The sequence below is a fragment of the Pogoniulus pusillus genome, chromosome 9, assembly GCF_015220805.1.
Source record: "Pogoniulus pusillus isolate bPogPus1 chromosome 9, bPogPus1.pri, whole genome shotgun sequence".
NCBI classification, from domain to species: domain Eukaryota; kingdom Metazoa; phylum Chordata; class Aves; order Piciformes; family Lybiidae; genus Pogoniulus; species Pogoniulus pusillus.
This window is the reverse complement of record NC_087272.1, coordinates 24,943,991-24,971,955: the sequence shown is the minus strand read 5'-3', so window position 1 is coordinate 24,971,955 and position 27,965 is coordinate 24,943,991. Positions and strand designations below refer to the sequence as shown.

The following is a 27,965-nucleotide window of genomic DNA, read 5'->3' as shown; positions in this document are numbered from 1 at the left end:
AAGCATTAACATTTGCATGGCATTTCTATGAAATTCTACTTGAAAAGTGGCCTCTTGGAGATCCTTCCAAGAAGCAAGGTTACTGTAAGTCTGAGGCAGAATCAGTTTCTTTATGCATCACCATCACATTCTTTAAATGGAAACTTTAACTAACCACTTCAGATAAAGAACTGTAATGTCCAGAAAGAGTCACTGTAATTGTTCCATGTTATCACTGTCTCAAAGTATTAAACTCATGCATAATTCTTCAATTCATGAATTGACTACTAAGTTTTATGCCTCTTGACCCTCTAATTCTCTTTATCCTCTCCTGTAACTGGATCCTTACCTCTCATTTCACCATATTTGACAAGATTCTCTCCCTCTTAATGCTGCAATAGTTCCTCCACTTAAAACTAATCTCTTTAAAAAAAAACCACCAAAATAGACTCCAAAAATTACAAACTGATCGACTCCTTTTCCCTAAATCTTACAATTTCAGAACCATAGCACCTTTCACAATGATGTAGTAGTTTTGCTTCAGGGTGGTGGCAAGTCTAAATAGTAAATTACACCAGTCTTTCTGTAGTTGTGTGAATTAGAAGACACTTCTTTTCCAAACTCCTAAGTTAGAGGAAGAATGCTTAAGCAGAGGTGTTCAGTATTGAAAGAGAAGCAAACACTGGTTTCTACTCAGTTATATCAAGCTAAATTATTTAATAAGTCTACATTTCCTTAGTATTTTGACATCAATATTTTAAAAGTTGGTTAAATTCGATGTGCAAACACAAGAGAAACAGGCTATCTACTCCTTTTGAGGCCTTTTAGCATGTCAAAACTGTATTTTAAAATAAACCAGTTTGAGGAATTTGCTGCTTATTTGTTTTACAGACTGCTTTAGTATTTTACTTTTAAAATAGTTTACCATATGCAGTCTGAACATGAGGAAGTCAGCTTTAATCTCACCAGACTTAGACCCATGACAGCTTCTGCAATGACCTTCAGATTGCAGGTATAACTGTTTGAAAATAAACCCAAGGATTCTTTTTTTATTGAAGTGACAAATGGAACAGTTTATTATGAGACAAGAACTTAGCATATAGTAAGGGCCTGTCTCCAGCTTAGGGAAAAAATATAAATTACTACCTAGCATTTGTTCTTACTGAGGAAGAACAGCAGAACGGAAAATACAAAGAACTATGCATAATTTTCTTATACGTCTTATTTTTTAAGTTTCAATTTGAGGCAATACATATTCTTTCACTCATTTAGTTCCATCAGGAATATTGCTCTCAGGAACATCCTTTTTAATCAAAAGCATGAGAGGGCAGAAAGCTCAGACTTAACAGTTCTGTGTTCAGTTTTGTGTTTAGTAGAAAGTATGGGGTTGGGACAGATTTTAAGTGGTTCTGCTCATACTTTTTCCTATCTCCTAGCTGCGTGATTTCAAATCTCTCTCAATAGGTATGAATTCTTATTTTTGTAAGTCTGATGAACTTAAGGTGGATGGGAAATGCAGAGAGTACACTGCAATACCCAGATCTTTCTTATATCCAATCAAAGACAGCCTGATTTTGGAATCTGCACTTACCTTCCCTACACACACAATAGTGCAACTTTTACTATCACATCTAGCAAAACTCTCAGGGCCTTACAGCAGGAAAACACAACCATTTCCACTTCCTACAGGAACTATAAGGCTGAATACGAGTATGTCACACTGAACATACTCTCTCTTTTGTAACAGAGTTTATTACAGGTTTACCAGGATTCCAGGCTGCATTCTAGCCAATTGTAATTAAACTGTGATCACATACCTGAGCTGCCATCACAACCTAGTTCATCAGAGTAAACCATGAATTCATCAGGATCAACTCTGTGAACTCCATCCTAATAAGTAAATATTGTATGTAAATAAATTCTACTGCTATAGCTGTAATTATTCCCATTTGATACATGAAGTATGAGAGACAGAAAAGATAAGCAACTTGTAGAAGAGTCAAGAGGTGCCATAGAGTGTAGCAAACCGTGAGGCCCTACAATGCACTTAAATGCTGCTGTCCCCTAAACCATTACACTCTATTCCGTCCATGACATAAAAATATATTATTTTATTGGTTTTGCATTCTTGCACTATTTTTATCACAAGAGTATCTGTGAGTCTTCCTTTCTCATTTAATCGCAGCTTCCAGATACTATTTGTACCTGCAATTCATTTTCCATCATTTTTTCCCCTTTAACCCACATTTCTATACCTTTCTTACTTTAACAAGTTTAAAATCTATGTGCGCAGTGCAACCAGGACACCTCTCTCCCAGAGTGAAGAATTGCTGCTACAGCAAATAGGGCCTTTCAGCGCGGGTCTGCTGACAGCCCCCAGGAGAAAGACTGCACTGCTTCCTCAGAAGCTGATTGAGCACAGCTTGGGGACAGACAGGCAGGAAGCAGCAGGAAGAAACAACTTACATTAAATATAAGAAGTGGAAGATTACAGACCACTGGGGTACATCAAACCCCATGGTGTTTTCATGTTCATGATACTTGTACAGACTTTCCATTGATATTATATTATCATGATGATCTTTGCCCTGCAAGAGTCACAGGAGAGTTTCAAGATTATAGGATAATCCAGGAATAAAATTTAAAAAGGGGGGAAGGGGGGAAGTTTCTGAACTCTTTTACAGATTTTGCAGCCACAGTTTTTTAATTTTGTTTCTAACACTGAACAAAAATATAATATAAGCAAGGGATGGGGAAAAAAACAAATAGCTTTTAAAAATACCGAAGAAAACTGGTGTATGCTTTGTAAAAGCCTGTAATTTCTTCATAGCAGTACATCTGCCTTTATAGAAGAGGAAAAGAAGCTTTGGCCACAAAACAGTCTCCTTTCACTTTCTTTAAAAAAAAAAAATCTCTGTATGTTCAGTGAAATCTAGTTCCTGATGTGCACTGGAATTTTTGGGGTCTGTTTTTTACCTTCAGAAATGTATTGTGACTAATAATGCTAGTAAAAACTCCTATAAAAAGATGTCATTCTAGAACCATTTAAAAATAAACTCAAAATAATGCAAAGACACAAGCTGTAGCAGAATCTGAAGTGGGAAAAAAGACTCCTTTGGGCTGTTTGGTTTTTGTTTTTTTACTGAAAGCTCTGATAATGGGAAACGGCTATATATTTTAACACAGAATTAATTATTACATCTATTTTCTGTAGAAAAAGTATGTAGTATTTCAACATGACTGGCAAAGATGAATTTAGTACAGGTAATTAATGAGATAAATTCAGCAGAAAGAGCAGACAATTTTGTTTTGTTTGTTTGTTTGTTTGTTTTTTCCCTAGCAATTCACATGCATTGAGAAGGTTACAGAAATCGTTATATACTTGCATTCCTCTGTAAGGCCTTTTGTTCCCTACAAGCATCAATTGGAGCTATTACCTTAAAGGCATCTTTTGTGTTATTGTTACAAGAAGTTCCTCAATTTTAACACCAACAGTTTTGCCGTTTCCAAACGACTGAGGAGTATCTTGGCTCCTACCGTAAGATACAATCTTTCTACAAAGACAGTGTCAATACTTTGACACACAAAACAATTTTTAAAGAATTAAGTAAAACTGCACTATTACACTTCATCTGTTATATAAAACTTTTTAAGGGTATATATTTGAGTTACTTCTCAAAATCACAGATTCCACTTGATACCGATCAAAACCTCACTACAGATTGTGATTTTACACTTCCTGAAGTTTGTGGTCTTGAGTAAGATGTTGGAAGCAACTGTTTCTCAGGAAAATGTTTTTAGAAGTTGTTGAGATACCTCTAACTTCAAAATCCTGGAATAATTAAAAAGCTTTCTTAACCCCCTGGACTACATTGTTTACTTTTAATCTGCATAGAACACAAAGTTTATTTTCATCCACAAGATCAAAGACCTGTCTGTTTCAGGAAATAAAATATTAAATTCCTTGAAACGCCTGTGCCCCTAGAACTGTGCCTAAATCTTTGCCCATTGTACCACATGTAATGGGAATGTTCACCGTATCATGCTGTACATCAACACATTGTTCCAAAGCTTTTGGAAATAGAGCTTTTCTTATCAGTGTGTCAAATTATTGTCTGCTTTTAAAAGCTGCATTAAACCCTTTACACAAGGGCAACAGTTTTTAAAATCTGCTGTAAATGACCCTCATTACAAAGACTGCAAAGACATTAGGTGTGGAATTATAAAGTACTTCTTTAGAACTTACAATCTGTTACATTCAAGAGATTACCAAGGATAGAATACAAGTTCTGCAGGAGAGCCAGCTTCGTATTAAGGACTCTTTTGCCTAGAATAATGGCAATTAAAAGTGGAAAAAAAAAGAAAAATAAGTAAGATGCACATGGGTGAAGAGGTCAATGTTAAACAGAAAATCACAGTATCTATGTGTTCTGGAAGTCAAAAATTTACTGATAGGTTTGAAAACCTATCAGAAATTCACAGAGTATTGCCTTCAAAATATAACCTTCAGCTTGGGAAATCCCTGAGCTGTGGACTGCCACATGCCAAGAAGTTTCATTTTATGCTTGAACTGTTCTTATTTTTCTTAGGCATTTTTGACTGGCCAGTATTAGAGACAGGGTATCAGACTAGAGAGTGTTTAATCAAATACTACTGCTCTTTTTCTTCTTGTCTAAAAAAAATCAAGGTCTTGAGGACCAAGATTTTGCAATATTGTAGTTATATACCTTTATTTTGCATATACTACACAAAACATCCATTTACATTAAAAATTACTACAGTAAAAGATATACTCTCATTTCTGGCTAACTGTTGCTTCAGTAAACATTAGTATTTCATTGTGTAGCTTACTGCTGCATTTCCTGTGATGCCAACAGAAATCTGATCTATTACTAGGGATCAAGAGCAGGAGGTACTGGTCACAACATAAAAAGAGAGAAGTTAATTGTTGATATTCTACTACTAGGATAAAATCCGTTGAAGTCAACAGTATTGCCTTACAGTGACTGATGATAGATTGCACTTCAAAAAACTGACTCGACAAGCAACGTTTTTCAAAACAGAACTGAAATTACTGTTATCTTAAAAAGCTAGTTTTTCTTCCTGATCCATACTTAGCCCTTTGGTTTTCTAAGTATTAGATCCATTTATCAAGTCTGCTGCTACTATTACTGATGTGCTAGTGAACGGGAGCAGGAGATAAAAAAAATCCAGTAAGTTTTGCTATTGCTTGTCAGTTTTAAGCTCTTTTAAATAGCTGTGTCTAAGTCTGTTTAGTTACTAGAGAAAACTACAATTTTCATCCTTCGAACATCTACTGTGTAATCCTCCTGTCATGAAGTATTTTCCAAATAAGCCAGTAACTTCTTATTGGTTTAGCTATAAGTAACACCTTAGAAATAAGTTGGTTGTTTCTTCACAGTTACTAAAAAAAATAAACTAATAGCTAACAATGTTGTTCTTGTGAAAGGGGCAACAAAATGCTGGAAGCTCAGAGAGCAAACTGAAAAACAAAACAGTCTTTAAACAGCCCACCTGCTCTATTTGCTATCAGCAATTTTCTCACACTGGCTACTTACGACATTCCACTTTAAGAAAACTGTGCAGTTGTCCTACTCAATCCTGCTAATTTCGTATTTTGAAATACAAGAACAGACTTGATTCAATCAGAACTTGGGCTGCATCAGGAGAAGTGTGGCCAGCAGGGTGAGGGAGGTGATTCTCCCCCTCTACTTCACTCTGGTGAGACCCCACCTGGAGTACTGTGTCCAGTTCTGGAGCTCTCATTACAAGAAGGATGCAGACATGCTGGAGCATATCCAGAGAAGGGCCACCGGGATGATCAGAGGGCTGGAGCACCTCTGCTCTGAGGACAGACTGAAAGACTTGGGACTGTTCAGTCAGGAGAAGAGGAGGCTCTGAGGTGACCTTATTGTGGCCGTTCAGTATCTGAAGGGGGCCTACGAAAAAAGGCTGGGGAAGGACTTTTTAGAATTATCAGGGAGTGACAGGACTCAGGGGAATGGAGCGAAGCCGGAGATGGGTATATTCAGGCTGGATATGAGGAGGAAGTTCTTCACCATCAGAGTGGTGAGAGCATGGAATGAGTTGTCCAGGGAGGAGGTTGAGGCCCCATCCCTGGAGGTGTTAAAGGCCAGGCTGGATGAGGCTCTGGGCAGCCTGATCTAGGGTAGGGTGTCCCTGCCCATGGCAAGGAGGTTGGAACTAGATGATCCTTGTGGTCCCTACCAACCCTGACTGATTCTATGATTCACCAATGGCACATTTCAGGGATGATCCTATCTCTGGTGTTTATTCTCTCTCACTGTAGGAGGAGAAAAGTGGTATGCAAGACATATTTCTTGTGATTACTAACCAAACACAGTCATGCAGGTAAAATTTCATGATAATTATTTCAGTTACATCACCTGTACAGATTGTTCTCTGACAACTATGCTTGTGAAACTATTCCAAACATCTGTATGCTGAGTTTGCTACACTATCACCAGCATTATTATGCACAACAGAGTTGAGTTTACATGGGCGAAGAACCCATACTGAACCAGCCAACACGGTATGAAATTATTCAAATCTTTCTCCAAAATTTAAGAACAAAATTTTTTTGAGGCTACCTACCAAAGGTAGCACTCCAAATTCTGAATCTGTTGCACAAGAAATCAGAACGAAGGAATCTTCCAAGAACAAAGAATCCTTTTACTAAGCTTCAAGATGTTAGTGAAATGCATTGTCTACTTTCTTAATAAGCTGAGGTTGATAAAGCCATGCCGTCAGGAACTAAATACTGCAAAACAGCCTTAGTTTGATGTTGCAATTAAAAAAAAAAAATCATTCTGACCTTCCTTCTTAAAGCAAACAAAACCAAACTTTGTTGTTGTTAAAAATGTGTGCGTTGGAAGCCTTGCTAACACAAACCTTCCAATGAAGTGGAACAAAGATATAAACTTGTTCCCAAAAAGAGGATCTTCAGCTTGAGTTTTGGCAAAAATGAAGGAGAAAGATATTTTAACAACTGGCTTTGCCTTCCAATAAAAAGTGCTCAAGCATTTCTGAAAATCATGCTTCTACAGTATTTTCTCCATACTACTGTGCAATACTTCAATTATTGATAAAATAAATGTTTAGAGAATTACTACTGATCATGTGCCATCACCAACAGAAAAAAAGCCTCTAAAATATATTGTCCTATCTAAAGCTAAGGAAGTATTCACACAGGAGAAAGCACAGAAAACTAAGGTTAAACAGAAACATGTATCAAGTGTTTGGAATAGCAGCATTTAGAATACAGGAAAAATATGGTAATGATCACAAAATAAAGAAGGAAAATCTTACATAGTGTTATTTTTACAGATTTTTTTTTTAACATAAACTGATATATTACCATAACACAGCATCTTCCTTGAGAATTCAATCTATTAATACTGTAAAAGCCCTCCTCAAAGAAATATTTTTTCAGGTACCACTTAAGGGATTGAATGCCTCTTTTAACTTAGCAAGAGATTAACCATAAATTTCTTAATACTTCTTTATATGAAAGACTTGAATCAATTTTTGCATTCCACAGCAGTGCTTGCAAAACCAAATAACTGAAACTTAAATGGATATACCCTAAAATGACAAAATACGAACTCAAAGAAAAGTAGAAAAATATCTAAAAAGTTTTAAATTATGATTACATACTATGACTTCTGTTTGCTTAGAGTGTATTTGAAGTTTCTTTGTATTAATAAATCAGATTTTAAACAAGATGATCTGAATGTGCAAGCAAACTGCTAAAAGTCAACATGCACTGCTTATCCAATACTGTTTGGTGAGCAGCGGCTAACAAATACCACTGTAGTCAAAGGAAGAGGTTAAATCAAAGAAAACAGAAGGCCACCGAGGTTGTTTCAATGTGATCTCTACCTAGTTCTTATACTTGGAAAAAAAAAAAAGCTTCAGCCAGTTCCTTCCGATGACACTTTTAGCCTTTAACCAAATCTCCTTTCCCACTGATGTAATCTAATTATGAATCACAAGTCACATTCTGCAGAAATGTGCATCACTTTTATGAGGTTAACCACGCCACAGACTCTAGTTTTGAAAAAATGCCTAAATGCTAATGGTCCAAAACAAGCATGCCCGATCTGGGAACAAACTTCAAGAGCTTCATGTTACACTTGAACCTTTGGCTTTATTCCAGAATCATTCAAATTTGAAAGGCTTATGCAAGAGACAGAGGCACTTAAGGAACCCTATTTGTAGCATCAGAACATTAAATGAGGTAAAATTGTTGCCTTATAGTATGTTACAAACCTGTCTCATAGTATATATTAAAAAAAAAAAAAAAAGGGCAAAATATATAAGCAAGAAAACTGAAACATCAGAGACATTCTTTGTCCTAATCAGGAATCACTAGTTTGCAATAGGATTGAATTCACTTTTTCACATGAAATTTACTTTATTAAAATGAACGTAACATCTCCAAACCTATTCCAGCTAGAAATTCAAGTATCCTGCTCAAATACTACCATCTACTACACACTTTTCTTTCTGAAAAAAAAAACCAAACCAAAACCCTATACTCTATCAACAATCCTTGCTTACAATAGCAAATACAAATCACATCAACAGCTATTAATTTCAGACAGTTTGTATCCTCACCAGTTCATTAGAGAATTACTTATGGAATCAGTCATGTGTAAAAAAGACAACGTAATTTTTTTGTCTTACGAAATATGTTTGTTATATATCAGTGAAAAAAAAAAGGTATAAACTATGAAGTCAGCGAGTTTAAAAGTGCTAGTTTTATGGATGGTTCGTTGTTCTATTAACAGAGCTAATACAGATTTCTGTCTAGAATGTAACCAACTAGATAGAACTTAAAATACAACTCATACTAAAAACAAACAAACAAAAAGTTTGATAAGGCATGCACAAAGTTAGATAATTACTCCTTTAAAATCAATTTCAAGTCCAAATGAAACTGAATTCAGTATATTAATGTTGCACATAACGATAGGGAAGTCCATGACGAAAAATACCAACGCAAGTGAAAATAGCACTGTTTTGTGACAAATACATTCCCATTTACCACAGATGCCTTACATTGTTAATGGTGATGAAAGTGTTTCATGAGGCAAAAATAGGAGTTGACATCACACTCTGCTAATTAAGGACAGAAATGTAGACATAGTTCTATTAAGGATTGAATGGGTAAGCTTTTAAAGTTCTTAAAAGATAAATTTATTGTGTTAAGGTTAGGTCTAAGAAGGTGGGCGGAAATAGCATATTTATTGTAAACAAAAAGCAGTGGATTACATTTCATGCCTTTTCAGTGCTGAAATACTTCAGTGATTAATAACATAGCTGTCAACAAAAATAATTGCAGTGATATTCAATGTGATTTGAATTTTGAGACCTTAGAGCAAGACATTTAGTAAGGACCCACCTCATAAAAATAAATAATGGAACTTTATTCTATATCAATGTTAAATGACATTTAGATTAATTCTGTTAGTCACCTCAGGGAGAACTTCAGAGAGAATAGACAAAGGCAACACAGTCAAAGGAAAAAAATATGCAAGAAGTTCCTGAAACTGTTTCATCTAGGCCTAAGATGTGAATGAGATTTTTATCTTCCTAATTTTTTTCCCTCTCTTTAGTGTAAGGAAAATAACAGTCTGTGCATTTACCCTTTCACAGGAAACTGAAGAGTTGGGTTTTTTTTTAATAAAAATATAATCATAAAAGAGCTGAGCACTCCTAATGACATGGTTAAAAGTTAAAAACTCTAACTGAATTGCCCAAGTTGATACTTTTAAGTACTCGGTACATGTTCCTGAAAGACTCTCCTAAGAGAATTTAATCGGCAGTCATCAATCTTGGTTACTTCATGCATGAAAAGACATCCCTGTAGCAATAACTATCCTCCGGATATAAGAAATCTCTTGGAGATCTATGGACAGTTTTAGAAAAAGAGTAAATAGTAAAAACTGATTAAGACAAGCAGCTAGCAAATGCATCCCCACAAACTCCACATAGCAGTATCTTTCACTGTTCAGCCATCAAAACTTCCAACTTTCTACACTAAAGCTGTCCTAAGAATTAAAGTTCCTGTCTACAGTGCTGGATTGGATCGGTGTTATCAAGTAACTGCCAAAAGAACGCAAAAGAAGGACACTGTGCATTAAGCAGCCACAAAGTTTTGGGCTGTATGAGTACCATGTGTATCTTAACTTTTAGGCTTTCCTACTTTTTATTTCTCCTACTTTCTTGTGTAGGAAAAAATATTAGAAAACGAGATTTTTTTCACTGTCCTTAAGTGAAAGACTTTAAGTTTATAATGCAATTGTTCTTACAGATCTAAAATAAGTTTTTAAGTTTGCCACTGACCCTGTGGACCTCTTTATGTGTTCACTGTCACTCAAGTGAGCAATACCTTACAAACAGAAAGACTAAGCCTTCTAAAAAGTTAAAAGCAAAATTTACATCTTCTTGGCTGTGCATTTGTACAGAGTGAAATAAATCAGGCTGCTCCAAATCTGCTGAGCAATACAACCCTGGTTTGTATCAGAAACAGTGTGGCAGCAGGAGCTGGGAAGTGCTTGCGCCCCTCTACTCAGCACTGGTGAACATGCACCTCGAATAGTGAATTCAGGTTTGGGTCTCTTCACCGAAAGAAAGACATTGAGGTGCTAGAGGATGTTCAAAGAAGAGCAAAGCAGATGGTGAAGGGTCTAGAGAAGAAGTTTATCAGGAGTAGCTTAAAGAACTGGTGAAAAGGAGGCTTAAAGAGAAATGATGAATGGAGGTTGCACAAAGTGAGTGTTGGTCTTGTATCCCAAGTAACAAGCAAAAGGAAGCAGGCTCAAGTTGCACCAGGAGAGGTTTTTAAGGGACATTAGGACAAATTTATTTGCTGCAAGAGTTGTTAAGCAATGGAACAGGTTGTCCAGGGAACTGATGGAGTCACCATCTCCAGAGGTACTAAAAGATGTGTAGATATTGTGACAACATGGTTTACTGCTAGGCTAACTATGGGACTTGATGATCTTAAAGGTCTTTTCCAACCTAAATGTTTCTATGATTTGTGCTGTATTTACTTTTGTCAATATAGGTTTCTACAATTATCACTACAGAAATATTTAATCCCTTTCATTCCATTCCTCATGCTGCATAGCTGAAAGGACCATTTAAAGTGACTCTGCACTTGGGTTTTGTAAAAAATGTCTCAGTGCATCAATAAGATAGGATTAATATAGGTAACTGGAGATGCAGAGAAAAATCTCTAACTTCAGCTTCCCTAGTTTTACAACCAAACTTCAGTGACTCCATTTAAGCTTCTGCCAAACTCACCTATCTAAGGAAACACATAAGCCTCACTGTGCTCCTCAGGATAGCGTCAATGCCAACTATCAATAAAGGTAGGTTTCCAGATCTAAAATACAGTAAAAAGACTCCTCATTTAGCACTCTCACAGACTAAAATCCTCTACTGGGAAACCCGTAACATTTTGTGGGAAGATATAAGACTATTAGTATACCACAGGGAACAATCTTCTAAAGGCAGGAAGACTGGCAAAATGACCTTGGTTTTACCATCTATAGTTCCAGTTATTCTTTTTCATAAAGTTGCAGGCAAGCAGCTACTTCAATTTCTGCTATATTGCTTTAGTCAGTTTTGTTTAAGCAAACAGAAGTCAAGTTGTAATAACCAAGAGCTCTTCTACAGTTCTACAAGTAGTATCTTTCTTTGCAGGTCATGCTGATGACAGTTCATTATCTGTATTCCATACCATAGCAGAAACACGGACATGCATCAGAAAAAACAACAACTCCAAAATTCCTTTAATCTCTACCTTATCAACAGAAAAGAATGATCTGCCTGTTAGGAGACAGAACCTGTTTAATTTTGCATGTTTAAGAGAGCTGAAGTTCTGCACTTAACTTTCTTTTATTCTGCTCAGCAAAAAGATGAACATTTACATATGGATTTTGAAAAAGAAAAAAAAAATCAAACATATTAAAGAAATTCACACTAAGCCCCCCACCAATATTCTAGGGTGAAGGCTCAGAATATTAAACTGTCCACAAACTGATGAACAAAGATAAAGCCATTTTATCTATTTACTACATTTAAGACTTCTGTAAGGAAAAAGTAAAAGAAAACCTGGGTAGAAAGAAAGCAGTAACAATCATAAACAGGATACTACTATGCTGATGCTAGGAATTGTAAAACTTCTAAAGATCTGATTAATGTATTCTTGCTACAGTGTTCTAGTCATAGCGAAGAGATAACCATAATTAGTTTAGTGTGCCAGTTTCTGCACAAATTAGGGAGGATAGGATGGGTCTTGTTTAACAAAATGTTTCATCTGACCCCAATGCCTAACATATTTAAAATAATGTAATGCTTGAACTTGCTTGAGTCCCAAAATGAAGCAACCCCTGCCCTGAAACAGTGAATAATGAACAACGATGCTAACCTTAGGGAAGAAATGTGTGAAGTAAATAAGAATTAAAAAAAAAGAACAAAAGATAAAGGAAAAAGAAAAAGGAAAAAGCACACAATGAACACTGAAATAGTCACTTGATAGCAGTGTAAAGAATAGGCCTTTGAAAATGATTCGCTAAAATACTTTTTGTGTTCTCTGTATTTTGTACTCCACAATTATCCTTTAAAGTGCATGGCTGACAGACAATACTGTTAAATGGAAGTTAGACTTGTATGGAAAAAAAAAACTAATTTCTATGAAACTTACTTCTTAAGGTGTCTGAAAAAGACTCTATTAGAACACACTTTCTACTGAAACTCAGAAACTATAATGGCATGCTAGTTTAAAATCAGTTAATGCAGCACCCAGTAACTTTCAGATGACAGGGAATAGTGTTACGTAAAGATGTATTCTGTGTAAACCTAGGCCAAAATACATCCCTTTGGTAAAAAGCCTTATGATGTGCGACCATTGAAACGTGTCTTTTAGTGAGCTCTAATACGTGGAATCGGTAGGATCTGTGACAGATGAAGGGAAACACTTCTGTAACTATTTTATGGTAACAAAAAATGCCACAATCTGTTAGGCATTTATTAGCACGAGTGTTAAGACTTTAACAATATGTTTCAACCAAGTACTTTGGAAAGCTGAGTATAAAACAATGCAAGTATTTTTATAATGGAAGACATCCCAGGAAGTTTTTTAAAGAAACACCAAGAGCTAGGATTATAGAATCTTAAAATCACAGAATTGTTTTGATTGGGAAAGAACAGTAAGATCACTGAGTCCAACCATCAGATGAACACCACCACGGCCATTAAACCGTATTCTGAAGTGGCACATTTTTTGCGTATGTCCAGGGATGGTGACTCCACCAATTCCCTGGGCAGCATATCCCAATGCCTGACCACTCTTTCAGTGGGAAAAAAAAAACCAAATTCCTAATACCCAACCTAAACCTCTCCTGGTTCAATTTGAGGCCACTTCTCCTTGTCCTACCACCTGATACTAGGGAAAAGAGACCAACACCCAACTCACTAGAACCTCCTTTCAGGTAGTTTTAGAGACCAGTAAGGGTGCCCCCTCAGTCTCCTCCACAAACTGAAAACTGCACAATATTCCATGACAGAGACGAACCTGAAGGACAAGTCCCACAGCTGTAGGAGCTGCCTGAACTATTTAGATCCAAATTTTATCAATCATTTTACAATCCAGAATTCTAGGAAATATAGAAGTGGCTGTTTAAACATACAGTTTCTTGCCTCCAGAAGTGGCGAGTGATTTGCCAAGCAAGTAGCATGAAAACATAAAGCAAAACGGACAACCCTATCCTCCATGGGAGATGGTGATCTGAATATCAGAAAATTCCTCTGAACCAGGCATACTATCTTTATATTTAGTACAAATAAAATACACACATATTAATCTTCTATTCTTAATTGTACTTTGCAGCACAAAAAAACACACCAGAAAGACAGCAAATTTCATATTCTGCTAATGAGAAGCCTGCATTTGTTGCACAGTTAACAGGGTTCTTGGCAACAAATCATCAAGCTTTTCTTTAAAACTAGTTTACACACAATTCATTCCAGTCTTCCAAAACTGGTAGGAAAAATAAAAATATAAGACATAAACACAAAGAACATTTCCTGAAAAATGAGACTTGAAAGACACTTAACGTTATTAAATGGCACTGAGAAGCAACACTAAAAGAACCATCTTCAGCTCATCTTATTTTCTGTACATTCACACAGGGGAAAAAAAATAATTTAAAACCCCCAGCCATGCAAGTGAACAGAACTATCCTGCTATTCTTAATTGCTACTTCATCTCACCACTTTTCAGTAAGGTGGAAGGTATTTTTCAAGCAGCAGCATGGGGTTCTATGACAGTCTCCACAGGAAGTTATTCTGTAAGATTTGGAGATTCCTTTATATCGGAATGCTGCTGTTGCTGCTGTGCTGGATTGTCACAACTGCTCAAACCACATCGTCCTCCCTTTTCAGGCACTGAATTCTGAAGATATTCTCTTGTGTATTTAGATATTTACATATACACAGACATATATGGAAAATAAACAGAGGTACATGGTATTGTCATCCTCATGCATTATACAAGTTTAAACATCATTTTACTAAGTACCGATTGCTCTAGTAGGATGGAAAAATTAATGATATTCCTAATTATATGTTTAATATTGTAAATTAATTAATTAAGCTAATCTGATTTTCCTGCTGCACTTCAGGTTTTTTTTTTTTTCCAATGTCATCTAATATGGAATTTACTAATAAAGTAAACATAAACATAAAGATTTGAATCTTTTAAAACCAAAGTATGGAAGAAATTGGAACCACAAAAGATCAGTAGCCACTTTTGATACTTAATTTCATACCCTATGCAAGGCACAGGTAATTTTACTAAATACAGAATGAGAGGGCCAGCACAAATATTTGTATTGCTATCTGTGTGCAAATACCAAGTATCAGCAAAATGAGCCCTTCAATGCAGAGGTGAACCATGAAAATACCTAAGTTTCAGAACTCTAATGATTCTTTACAGCTCAACAAATACAAGTATTATTTTTCATTGTCTTGCAAATATAAAAAAAACCAAACCACCAAATCAACCAAGCAAACCCAGAAAATATATATAAAAATGTGCACCACTTTCAATCACAGAGCCCTTGGAACCTCCCTGAAAACACGGTTCCTTAAGGGAAATGCCAACACCATATACACTGCAGCACTGCCAGCAGATACTGTTTTATTATAAGGTATCCTCTCTGCTCCTCTTTTCCATTTCCAAATCGAGCCCAAGAGGGCTAAGATGAGCCTGTTGATCAGGTTTCTTGTCAATAAGCATTTTGAGCTTGATGTGAATTTTCAGACTGACAGTATAATTTTGTAATTCCTGTGGGGGTTTTATTTCTGTTTTAATTTATTACTCAAAGTAAATGTATTAGGTGGATGCTTATCAGGTCTCTACTTCCCTGGAGGGCTACAGAATACAATTTCCATGTTCATTGTTGATGGCCTATATACAGTATACATGAAACAATAGGAATGAGTTTTTTATGTAGCAAGATGTCCATAAAACAATGGCTCTAGGGACTAGGTTTGAGGAATAAACAAAACACATTCTACCTCAGTGGATTTAGGTAATTTCTAGAAGATTTAGTGCAATGAATCTGAGCTGTCTAATGATAGAATTTGTAGAAATACTCTGTACCTGAAGGTCAGCGAAGTATCTTGCTATATGCTAATACCAACTTTACACATTCCTCAGTTAAATCCCTTTTTAAAACATAAATTTGGGTGAAGATTTTTTTTTTTTTTAAGCCTTACAACTAGTTAAAAAACTTAAATTTAACCAAATGGTAAAAATGTTGATCCTGTAGTGTTTTTCTATGAAACTTGTAACTACTGAAAATGTAAAACACACACTACATTTTCCCATTTGACAGATGGCACTGTTCACCCTGTATTTATCTTAAGATTCTGTCTTTTGCTAAAGACGTTCAGTTAGTCATTTTGATGCTTCAATATGAATTAATTTCAAAGAACATACAATGAAGTTAGCTTGAATTACAGGATTGAATGCCTATGAATTATAGGAATAACGCTAAATGGTATTATCTTTATATTTTATTTTTGCCATTTTTAATTTTCAGTGAGTCAAAACCTCTGAGATTTGTCCTCAGACATCTGATAACTGTACACAGAACAGGGACAAAGATACATTTCATGAAGATTATATTAGTTCCCTACATGTCTTTATCTCAAGGTTGAAAATCAAATAATCAATAAAAAGCCTTCAGCTTTATATCTTATCTCAGATCTAACTTCAGCCCCCAAGTCATGAGTGCAGAACTATTTCAGTATTAACCCACATGGAGGAATGACATTTGCTGAGTCATGAGTATTAACTTTAGTACCAGCAAATTCTTTAGAAAACTCTCAGTGACATTCCATCATATATGAGGGAATGTAGTTTTTAAAATTACTCTGCATTACTAACATAAGTAGTATCCCAGTATGTTATAGTTTTTAATTATTTTAATTCTTCTTCCTGGAACACAAATTCTACATTAAAGAACTCAATTATCTACATTCTACAAGTGAGTAAAAAAAGTGCCAGGAGGCAAATCTGCTTGCAAGTGCAGGGCAGTGAATTAAATCTAGTACAATAACTCAAAACTTCAAAATTCTCAAACCTGATCTCCTCTGAGCTCTCTTATGAGAAGATTTGCGTGATGTAGTTTTGATGACTTGGGCAACTTAGGAGATTCTTTCTGCTAATATGGTGTAAAAAAAATCATGAGACAATAAAAACGGAACTAAAACTCAGCTTAGTTGTGGACAAATTCTGTACCCACTCCTATTTCTGATTCAACTATGCTTCTTAAGCTTCTTCTCCTCATAGGAGAGCTACTCCCGCCCTCTGAGCATCCCTGTGGCCCTTCTCTGGACATGCTCCAGCATGAACACCTCCCTGTTGTAATAGGGGCTCCAGAACTGGATGCAGTATTCCAGGTGGAGTCTTATTGTTCAAAAAGTGTACAGCTTCAGTAAAATGAAGGCCCTAAAAAGCCGTTGTTTCTCTCTACGGATCCACTGCTGTAGATCTGCGCTGCTCACCAATGTAAAAGCAGTTGCAGACAGTCATGCACTCACTTGTAAATTTACTGCTGTCCCATGAGAAAAAAATCATTGCATTAGTTCAAAACTCAATAGCAACTTGTACTGCATATTTTTAGGACTGAAAGGAAACTGAGCACCTAACTAGGGCTTTAATTACAAATTTGGGTTTGAAATCACTTCCAGCACATACATTTTCTTTTGCTCTTTGTGATGGCCACTTAACATATGTCACGGAAAGCTCATGCAGAATCTGTCACCTTAAATACAATGAATTATCAATAACTATTTAATTATGCTGTTCTGTTAAAATCAAATTAATTGAGAAAATATAAAATATGCCACACAATTTCTTGAAATTTTGTTGTATGTTGTATCTACATTCATACTGGTCATTCCAGGAATCTGCTTCTATTGTATCAGAATTTGATATATGGAAGAGAAACACCATGTAAAAACAAGTTTCAGGGCAGTTTTCAGTAAGTTAATCTAGAAGACTAATCAGATGCTATTAATTTCCTACATTAAATAATTATATTTCCTGTGCAATTCTTCATTAAAAAAATTTTTGCAAAGACAATACTTCTCTAAATTCTCATTATCTTTGTGCAACTGCAGTAAGAAATTGCAAAAATAATCTACAAACTTTACTTAAAATACCCCAAAATGTAGAAAAAGAAGGGGAGTTGCACTGTGTACATCAAATTTAAAATCATACAATGAAAAGGAATGCCTTTCAAAGGCTTCAAAGACCATCCAAAATAGTTTTTTTAGTAAGTACATTCTCTATAGAAAAGAAAGCATGTTCTTTTCCCCTTCTTTCTTCCCCTCCTCTTTCACTCAGTGACAAAACGCTCTCAGTGTAAGACCCATCTTGCGAGTGGAAAATGATTGAGATAGCATTGCAAGTTCCCTACAGTAGAGCCTTACCAAAACCCGTAACTGATCAAAGAGCATTTGTCATCTCTGCAGTGTACTTGCTGTAATTCCCCTTCTCTGCCTTTTCTTTCAAACTAGACTGAAAATAATCTTTGAAAACAAAAAGAAATCCAAAACGTTTTAAATGAGGAAAAATGAAAGGGGCTTTGTTACTGATGTTTAAAGAGATTGCTCAACAATCAGGATTTATCTCTTAGAAACAAAACAAAAATATTTCTGACAGGCATTTTCAAGGTGGTTTTGCTAGATTTCTAGATGACTTTTTCTTCTGATCATTATTGATCCTACACAATTAAAGTGGCAAAAAATTTTAGCTCTGACATTGAATGGGGTTTATTTTAGATACACCTTTCAAGCCAACAACAGATTTTCACTACAGAGTCTAACCCATACATAGCATAGAATTTACTCTATTTCCCATAGTTAGGAAAGTCATAATAATATAAGAAGTAAATTTAAATCTCCCCCAAATAAATTATCACAAGTCTTAAATGATGAGATTTTAAATATATTTTATTTGTATCATAAGTCCTTCCAGACTCATAATTCAAACACTACTTTTTTCTTGTACACTTAGAGTACTTCATATAGTTACTTTTTTCAAACAAACCTCAAAATCATTGTGGGGATAGGCAGAATACATTTAAGTAGTCATCTCTCATGACAAATGTAGGAAATGGTTAAAGGAAAGGAGAAGTTCAGGATGTAATTCTGATGTTTCATCTAGTAATTTATTATATTTCTAAAAGAAATAGTGGGGAAACACTGAAAATAGAAGTGCCAAAAAGGAAATAATAACATTTTCTGACATTTGATAGAGTCCTTTTGTTTTACAAGGATATTGTATGTGATGTAGGTTTGATGATTTTTTAAAATCAGTTATATTTAACCCTGTCATAAAAGCAATGACATAATTTTGGAGGACAAGAAGTTACGTATTTCAGTACAAACAGGATAAAAGGTTACTTGAAACTGCACTTGGGTTAAGATGTCTATGATGTACAAGAGCATAACACACAAACTAATTTGGATCTGCTACTGTAACATGAGCCACCAGACCTTTTGAAAAAAGATGTGTGACCTAGAGAGAAAATGATTAATGTACAAAAGCTTACTGAAAAAGAGCCTTTATTTTTTTTTTAATAGGTACTTTGTATACAGATGCAATAGAAATCTAAAAGATTAATCGAACCACCAAAATTGTAATTTATCTATTTTAAGGGACCATAAAAAAAAAAGTGGAATAAACTGTAATCAATAGATCTGAATTAAAAAATATGTAACACTTACATTAGTATCCAAGTTCCTTGAGCAGTAAGTCATTACATCAAGACCATCGTACTGTGTAAGTAAAGCACTCTTCCATAAATCTCTTCTTAAGAATGGTAATAAGTTTTCATAATTTTTTTTGCATTATTATTTCAGGTTTCTTTTTACTTAAATGGGAAGTAAACAGTTTTCCCATGAATTGCCTCACAGTGTAATACTTCAATACATGCCTCAAGTAGCCCATACAATTTAAAAGACCTTGCTAGTCCTACTAAGATTAGTGGCAATACAAATTAAAACAAAACAAAAAATAGGGTTAACTACAGTAATTGCTCATTTTTTCCAATTGTTAGAATTTCTGCCTCCATTTCACTTTACAAAATATATGGCACTACTCATTACTTTTACTTTATAAAGTCAGCAATAATAGAGCTTGAAATTATTTGTGTAAGTAGTTCTGGTTTAGAATTACATATTCTATTTGAGAACCTCTTGTGAAAATAAAGGGGATCTTCTGACATATTTGTAACAGACTAGAAGGGGATTTTAATTTATTCCAGAAAAAAAATATTTATTTAGGTAATCTACATAGTTATCACCAGCTGTTTTATCTAATGCTCCTCTAGTACAAATGTTCCCCCAGTGCAGTTCTAGGGTTACTTTCCAGACAAGTAACAGTAGCTAAACTAACCAGAAAAAGCACTAACTTTTTTTCAAAGTTTTAAAATATGTTTCAGCTTGAAAAGAGCCACCAAATGTTTAAAAGCAAAGAAACTTAAAACACTGAATTAGAATTTATGAAGGAGTAATAGGAACTCGAAAGATACTGCTTCTGCCTGAGGTGCAAAGACCACATCAGATGCAAAGGACTAAGAAAGAAAACTGCTGGGTTTTGGATACCTCTAAAGAGAGAATTTTAACAAAGTAAAGCCTTTGCTCTGTTTCCCATAGGTTGTAGGCTTAGGGAAAAAAAGTGGCAAAAGAGGGAAGAATCGTTCCTTATGGCAGGCAACGAAGACTTAATATGGTTTCTCATTATTTGATATACCACTATAACACCCAAATTCCTAACAGCTAATTCAATTTAGAATTTTCTGCTAATTCTAACTCTATTAACTCAAAGTTTTACAGAATCACAGGATAGCAGGGTCTGGAAGGGACCTCTGGAGATCTTCAAAAAGACTTTTGACCTCTGCAAGATTTTAAGACACGGTTTTGTCCCACCCTGATGTAGTCTGCACAGTAAAGCAAATGCTTCAGAACTGAGCACGTTTCATTTAAATGTAAAGCTCCCTGCTTCATAACAATACTACATGGTAGAACTATAAGGTACGTACGAACTACATACAAAAAGAGAGGACACACACGCCTATGTCACTGTGTGTAGGCAATTCAGTACTTTTTAGTTTAGAAAACAGCCTATAAACTTGCATCAACAGCACGTATTTCACTACTGGATTTAAAACAGTGGTTTTAGAAGACAAAATACTTCATTTAGCAATGAAATTTTCAATTAAGACTGCTGACACTCAGACCTCTGCCTTACACTATAAGCAATACAGTAACAACAGCTTCATTCTATTTTGTATTAGTGCCGTGTGTGTAGATTAAGTTATACGATCAGCTATGAGAGAATAAGACCTGAGACTTGAGAGCTCAGTTGACAGGAGGATGTGAACTCTGCGACACAATCACACCCCCACCCCAAGCAAACAACTAATTCATGGGAAGACCTGAACTGCTGATTCTTAGCATTCTGTCATTCTTTTACTGAAGGACAGCAGTTTACTTCTAGCTCTCTGCTACAGTGGAAAAGGAGAGTAGATCTATATGCATTATCACAGTGACTACACAGCCTTAGAAAGCTCAACCCCAAACCCCCCAAGGGCAGGGACACCTTCTACTAGGCCAGGTTGCTTAAAGTCTTATCCAGCCTGGTCTTAAACACTTTGAGGGATGAGGTGTCCACAGTTTCTATGGCCAACATGTTCACCATCTTCATAGTAAAGAATTTCTTCCTCAAGTCTAATTTAAATCTATCGTGCTCTAGTTCAAAACCATTACTTGTTCTATCACCACATACCTGTGTCAAAAGTCTTCCTCCAGCATTCCCGTAGGCCTGCTTCAGTTTTTGGAATGTCTCCGTGAAGCATTCTCTTCTTCAGGCCTAACAGAGCAAACCTCCTCAGCCTGTCCTCGCAGAAGAGGTGTTCTAGCCCCTCTGATCATCTTTGTGGCGCTCCTCTGCATCCCCTCCAACAGATCCAAGCCCTTCTTGTTTTGTGGGCTCCAGAACTGGATGCTGTACTCCAGGTGAGGTCTCACAAGAGCAGAGCGGTATAATCACCTCCCTTGGCCTTCTGGCCCTGCAATCTTTGGCTGCAGCCCAGGATATCGTTACCAATGCAGATACCTAAAGAGAACTGATCCTTTCCCTACAGCTCCGGCAGCCTTTTGAGTCACCAGGGCCTGAAAGATCAATGCGGTTTGGCTGAGCTATTACAGCTGTCCGATTTCTCTGTCAGATGCTAGCAGAAAGCTCTAGAGTCTGACTGCCTGAGGCTTGCACCACTGTGAGATCCCAAAGGCTTTATTGCAACTGCGCCACGGCAAGAGCAGCGCGCGCAGCGCGCCTGGCCCGGCACGGCACGGGGGGCACTGCTCCGGGGGCACTGCTCCGGGGCACTGCTCCCGCCCCACCGCACAGGGAGGGAGGGCGGGCGGGGGAACGGCCGCTTCTGGGAGAGCACGTGCTAGCAGCGTGCTCAGCGGCGCCGTTCTGCTGCGCCGGCACTGCCCGGCCGCTGCGCTGCTCCCTCAGCTGCGCGCTGGTGCCGCCTCTCCCTGCTGCCTGCTCTATCCTCGGGCTCTGCACCAGCCAGTAAGTAACTACAACTGGCACAAATCGGCTGTGTTAGTACTGTAAGAGAAAACTGGGAGCAAATGTTCCCTTACCATGCCTTGAAAATGACTGTAAACAGATGGACTACTTTACTGTTGAATCATAGGTAACATAGGATGAGCCTGACCTACAGTACAAACTCTGAATCGTTCTTCTCAATTTACTGATTTAGGCACTCAAGTACCTATTTTTTCATAATCCAGGCACTATCAAAATTATTTAAACAAATAGAGCAGCACATGAGAGTTTAATCATAGAACCACAGAATGTCAGAGGCTGGAGGGGACCTCAAAAGAACATCCAAGTCCAACTCCCCTGCCAGAGCAGGATCACCTATACCAGATCACACAGGAACGTGTCCAGGTGGGTTATGAGTATCTCCAGAGAGAGAGACTCCACAACTTTCTGGGCAGCCGTTCCAGTGTTGTGTCACACTCACAGTGAAAAAATTCCTCCTCATGTTTAAATGAAACTTCCTATGTCTCAGCTTCCACACATTGCCCCTTGTCCTGTCATTGGGCATCACTGAGAAGAGCCCGGCTCCATCCTCCTGGCATTCACCCTTTACACATTCATAAACATTGATGAGGGCACCCCTCAGTCTCCTCCAAGGGAAAGAGCCCCAGCTCACTCAGTCTCTCCTTATAAAAGAGATGTTCCATTCCCTTAATCATCTTTGTGGCCCTGCACTGGATACTCTCAAGCAATTCTGTGTCCCTCTTAGACTGTTCCTTAACCCAGTCCTCATCAGCCAGAGAAGGCTCCTTTGTCATGCTTTTCTCTGGTGCCTCAGGTTTCAGGGGCTCCTGAGGACAGCAGTATAGACAGAGACAAGTAGAAGGCATTTAGTAACTCTGCCTCTGTGGCCTCTGTCACCAAGGCACCCACCTTATTCAGCAGAGGGCCTCCATTGCCTCTAACATTAGCTTTTCCTGCAATGCATTTGAAGAAGTTCTTTTTGTTATCCTTGACCTTGCTTGCAAGATTGAGTTCCAGTGAGGCCTTAGCCTTCCTAGTTGTTTCCCTACAACCTCTGACAACAGCCTCATACTCCTCCCAGGTGGCCAACTCCTCCTTCCATGATCTGTAGACTCTCTTCTTCCACTTAAGTTTTCTTAGCAGTTCCTCACTTAACCATGCAAGTCTCCTGGCTCCCTTTCTCAGTTTCCCACTTACTGGGATGCACTGATGTTCAGCTTGGAAGAGGAGGTCCTTAAATATTAACCAACTATCATGGGCTCCTCTGCCTTCTAGTACCCTGTCCCATGAGATTTCACTCAACAGTTGCTTGAAAAGTTTTATGCTAAACTTAACAATCTTTATCAGTTTTTAAGCATGTACATCTGTGCAGGCTCACATGAAAAACTGCAGGACAAGAGAAGATGGCATAAAAACCCTTATGTTCTGTCTTTTATGCTTGTAAACAAATCAAGTTAATTTTAGACTAAGCCCTAGGAAAAAAATCAAGAATCTTCACCTTTTAGTAATTTGATTAAGTCTATGTTAAAAGCCACTCAAAAAGCTGTTTATTTGCCACTGAAAAGTTTATCAAGACTGATGGGCTGCCAGTGTAGCTGATGAAATCCAATATGCATAGAGAAGTGCAAGTACTGAATTACTAGGTCATAAAATAGAAGTTATTGAAAGTAAGAATTTAGTTTCAATTACACTTCTTTCAAAATATGTACAATATAATGCTAAGCCTGATAACTTACTTTTCAAGAGCTTCACAATTGCCCTGTCACTCATTTGCAAAGAGCTGCGCTGTGGACAGTTAATGAAGAACTTTCCAGAAGGACAGGTGGAGAGTATTTACCCATCAACAGGCAGTCACTATTGGAATTTCAGCCAGCTGGAGATGGGTACTCACTACCCAACCCTGTAATTACTGAGAATCCTGTGGAGACCCTGTGAGAGGTGGGAAGAGGCCTCCGAGTGCTGAGCTTGAAGAGTTTTATATGGAGGCTTAGTAGAGCATAAACCATTTTTTTCACTTACAAAACCAGGAGAAAGCCTTAGATCTTAGACTACAGTCCCTGCCATAATGCTGTAAGCAGTCATGTACCAGGGTGCTGCAGCTGACCAGAGCCAGCACTGCTGTGTAAGCTGACAGGAAACTAGACAGGTTGCCACTTGAAGCTTCCTACATTTTGGCAGACATATAGAGGACCAGACATGCCTCCTCGAAGTACTTAATTTCTGATGAATGAGCACATGAATACCAAAGAATGGCACTTCCCTGGAATTTGACTTCCTGCAAATTAGAAATGCCATTTGGAAACAGAGAAGCACCTGCTGATCAACAACATGTATAAGAAGTGCATAAAGAAATTGTGGATAAAGTAAGAGTGAAAAAAATAGCTCAGAATGTCAAGGCATTATCTACTTTCAGACTATACTTGCATTAGAAAATCTCATTCTGTTGTTTCCCTGAACAATTCTGTTGAATTGTTTAATTTCACAGAAACACCAAAGAGGTATTCTGGCATGTCTGAAGTCAGTGTAAGGTAGGCTTTTTTGAAAAACATGAAGAGAAAGAATGCAAGGACAAAAGCTGATTGGCATTTAAATTGTATTTGCAATACTGCATCACAGGAAATTGAGAACAAAAAGGTGAGCAAGAGCCAGAAATTACTTTTTTTTTTTTAAGTTCAGAAAACATACATACACCCTAAGTGCAATTGTATAGCACGGTTGAAAAATGAAGAGTTGGTGACATGAAGTAGGGCAAGTAAAGAAAAAAATGATGGGGGATGAAAAACTGAATGATCATTCAGTCAAGCACAATAAATCACACCTCTCAAAATTTCTTTTTCTGTATCCTTACAAATACGTCGTGCAATGTGAGATCTAAATATGACCAGGAGCGTAAGACAGAACCTTGCATTACAGATTTATCTGGTGTATTTCTTCACTCTTTTTGACTTAGAACACCGTACTTCTTGAAGGCTTGCATTTTGGCATAAACGAGTTGTGCTAGATATGCACATGAGCACCACACATAGAAGCAAATGTTTATTTGCTTACAGTCATTTAATTTTCATGTATATGCAATTCTAAATGTAAACACTGATTGAAATAACTGAATTTGGAATACCTAACCTTGAACCTGGTCTTCTAAACTAGGGAAAGCAGAGAGGATATGCATAATGAAGCCAAAAGAGTACCAGGGAGTATGAATGAGATCCTTTTTTAAGAAGTATCCATATTGCCTTCACATAATTGTTTTTCTTCCAAAAAAAAAAATTTAATAGGTAAATTTTTTAAAAAATTATTTAAGCAGGTAATTTTATTTGCTGCTCACTGCACTTAAGCAAATTTTACATCAGAATGAGTACCTGAATAAGTAAGTCTCAGCTTTAGTTCTAATCTTGACAAAATGACAGCAGCACAATTTAAATTCATTTATTATACTTAGTAATGAAACAAAGCCTGGTTTATGTTTCCTGCACAGATTTACTTAATGTGAAATAAATTCTGGTACATATTAATGACAACATAATGCTGAACTATTATGATTGTGCAAGCTGTGTACTAAAATGGATGCTCTTGGAGGTCTCTTCCAACCCGGCTATCAGACTTCACTCATGAAAAAACACAGTATTCTCAAAAATTGTTGCAGTTCAACAGTCTATAGAATAATGTTATGGATTATGTCTTTCTTTTGAGATACATGGTACGTTTGCCATGATAGTTTTGCTTTTTGTTCTGTTTTTTTAAGAATTTACTATTTTTTGTAATTAAGGGAAAATACAGATCTTACATCTTTCCCATTTTAAGTAAAATATCTTTCTGATACCATATGCCAAAGACGTGGAAAACTTAAAGGGAAAATGAAAGAAAAAGGTGGGTTTGTTTGTTTGTTTTTTCTCTGCCACAAAGCTTCCTGTTTCTTAAATTTTCTCCATCCTGTGATCTTTACACATTAGTCACACAATACTTGAGATAGAAGACATCTCCTTTATTATATGCAGGGGTTTTAATTTCTAAGTCATGAGTTCACAACGAGACAGGTACTGGTGCTATCCTTTACATCTTTTCTTATGAAGGTTTAGTTGACATCTAAATTTACCCCATGTTGCTTAAAAGCCTGCAAGTTCTTTAAGATGAAAGAGAATACCAGAGATGGGAAACCTTGTCAATAATTTATTCTTGAGACAGAACAAGAAACATAAGTAAGCTGTAAATAAAACTGAAAACAAATTATATAACCATTATGTCGCTATGATTTGGGAAAGGACATTATGGAATTTGTCCAGACAGTAATATATTTTTGCTAACAAGGACAGTGTAACCTTAATGATCTGAAACTCATTTATCTGGGATGGAAGATTCAGTCATACAAATGAATTGTGGATAAACTAGGGTTTACTGAGCTAAAGATTCTGCAATGTCCATATGCTCCACGAGACAGAACTCTCTTCTGCAGAGCCTTTCTTTTGAGAAACAAGTAACTCTGCAGGCTCAAACATTTCTGTCACAATATTTTAATCACCAACAACCAGATGTGCTGAAGGAGACCTGATGGACACCAATAACTGTCTGTTTTGCTTGTGACAATTGTTCAGTTATATGTGTGAGGTATTTGGTTTGTTGATTTTTACTTTTTTTTTTAAAAATTTTAAATCACAGTGCTGTTGATTTATATCAAGATTTCACTCCACATTTCTTTATGTATTTGTCTTTGCTTTGTCCCATTTGGAAATTTTTCAGTTATACAAGACTACAGGGCAAAGGTCTAGAGTAAACTTTATTATGCAATGCTTTACCCCAAAGAGGGAAGAAGAAACAAGGATCAGTTACAATTTTGGACTCTTCTGAGTTCCCTATTGATTTCTCTATGTGTTCACCATTCTTTACAAGGGCAGCACAAAACCGTCTGCCTGTGACAACGACCACAAAATATCAGTGACATCTGAAAGCAAATGAAAATGTTCTAGCAGTATAAGCAGTATATTACATTAGTATGTAATATTAAAAAAAAATACTATCTTAATAACAATTATTTTCCTGTAAGTTCAAAGTATTTAGTTTCTAGTGAAATAGGAGAATTTTCCTGCAGGGGATATTTGAAGGTAGAACCATCTGCTATTATAATACTCTGTAATAACCAAGATAATTGAGATTTAACAACTCTGCAGGACTGAAGTTTGTATCCCGCTTAGAAATTACAAAGTACAGTAGCAGTCAGCCCTCTTCTCTTCCTGTGGCTCCTGTGAAAGGGTTGTCATATTTATTACAACCCAAGCCTTTTCACACCAACACAATGCACTTTTAATATTGTTAATGTTACATTTTAAGAATTTATATGCACTGAAAACATAAAGGACATTTCTGGACAGATTTAAATCAGACTACACAATGGGAAGTAAGAAGAAATAGTTAAGGATATTTCATACTTGGAAATTAATTAAAACTCACTTTAGGTAGTATTTAAATTGAAATGAAAACTGACTGGAAATAATTCGAGTACTTGTTGGCAAAATCTCCTCTCCTCACAGCTAACCTATTAATTCACATCACTAGAAAAAAAAATTCCCATAAAGACACTATTCCTGTTAGCTTATTTGTTAATATTTGAGTGTGTCACAAATGAAGCTAAGGTAACCTAATGAATTTTAGCCTTGCCTGAGAAACATTATCTGTCCCGCTACCCCAGCTGCCATCTTTTTAGCCAGTGCAGGAAGCAGGTATGGCTTTGCCCCTACTCCTTCCGCTTACTCCTTCCATATTAGAGCTATAGAAT

At 36.6% G+C, this 27,965-nt stretch overlaps 1 protein-coding gene across 19 annotated transcripts in view; it reads right to left on the bottom strand.

The window, feature by feature from the left end:
- Positions 1-27,965, bottom strand: part of TENM3 (teneurin transmembrane protein 3) — a 1,288,622-nt gene that overhangs the window by 825,246 nt on the left and 435,411 nt on the right. For 2 of the 19 annotated variants that reach the window (XM_064148903.1, XM_064148904.1), the window contains exon 1: positions 21,401-21,510. The exons of the other annotated variants lie outside the window; for them this stretch is intronic. The gene's annotated coding sequence lies outside the window, so the exon portion shown is untranslated. Of the gene's footprint in view, positions 1-21,400; positions 21,511-27,965 lie in introns of those variants that run through there. 19 annotated transcript variants of the gene reach the window in all.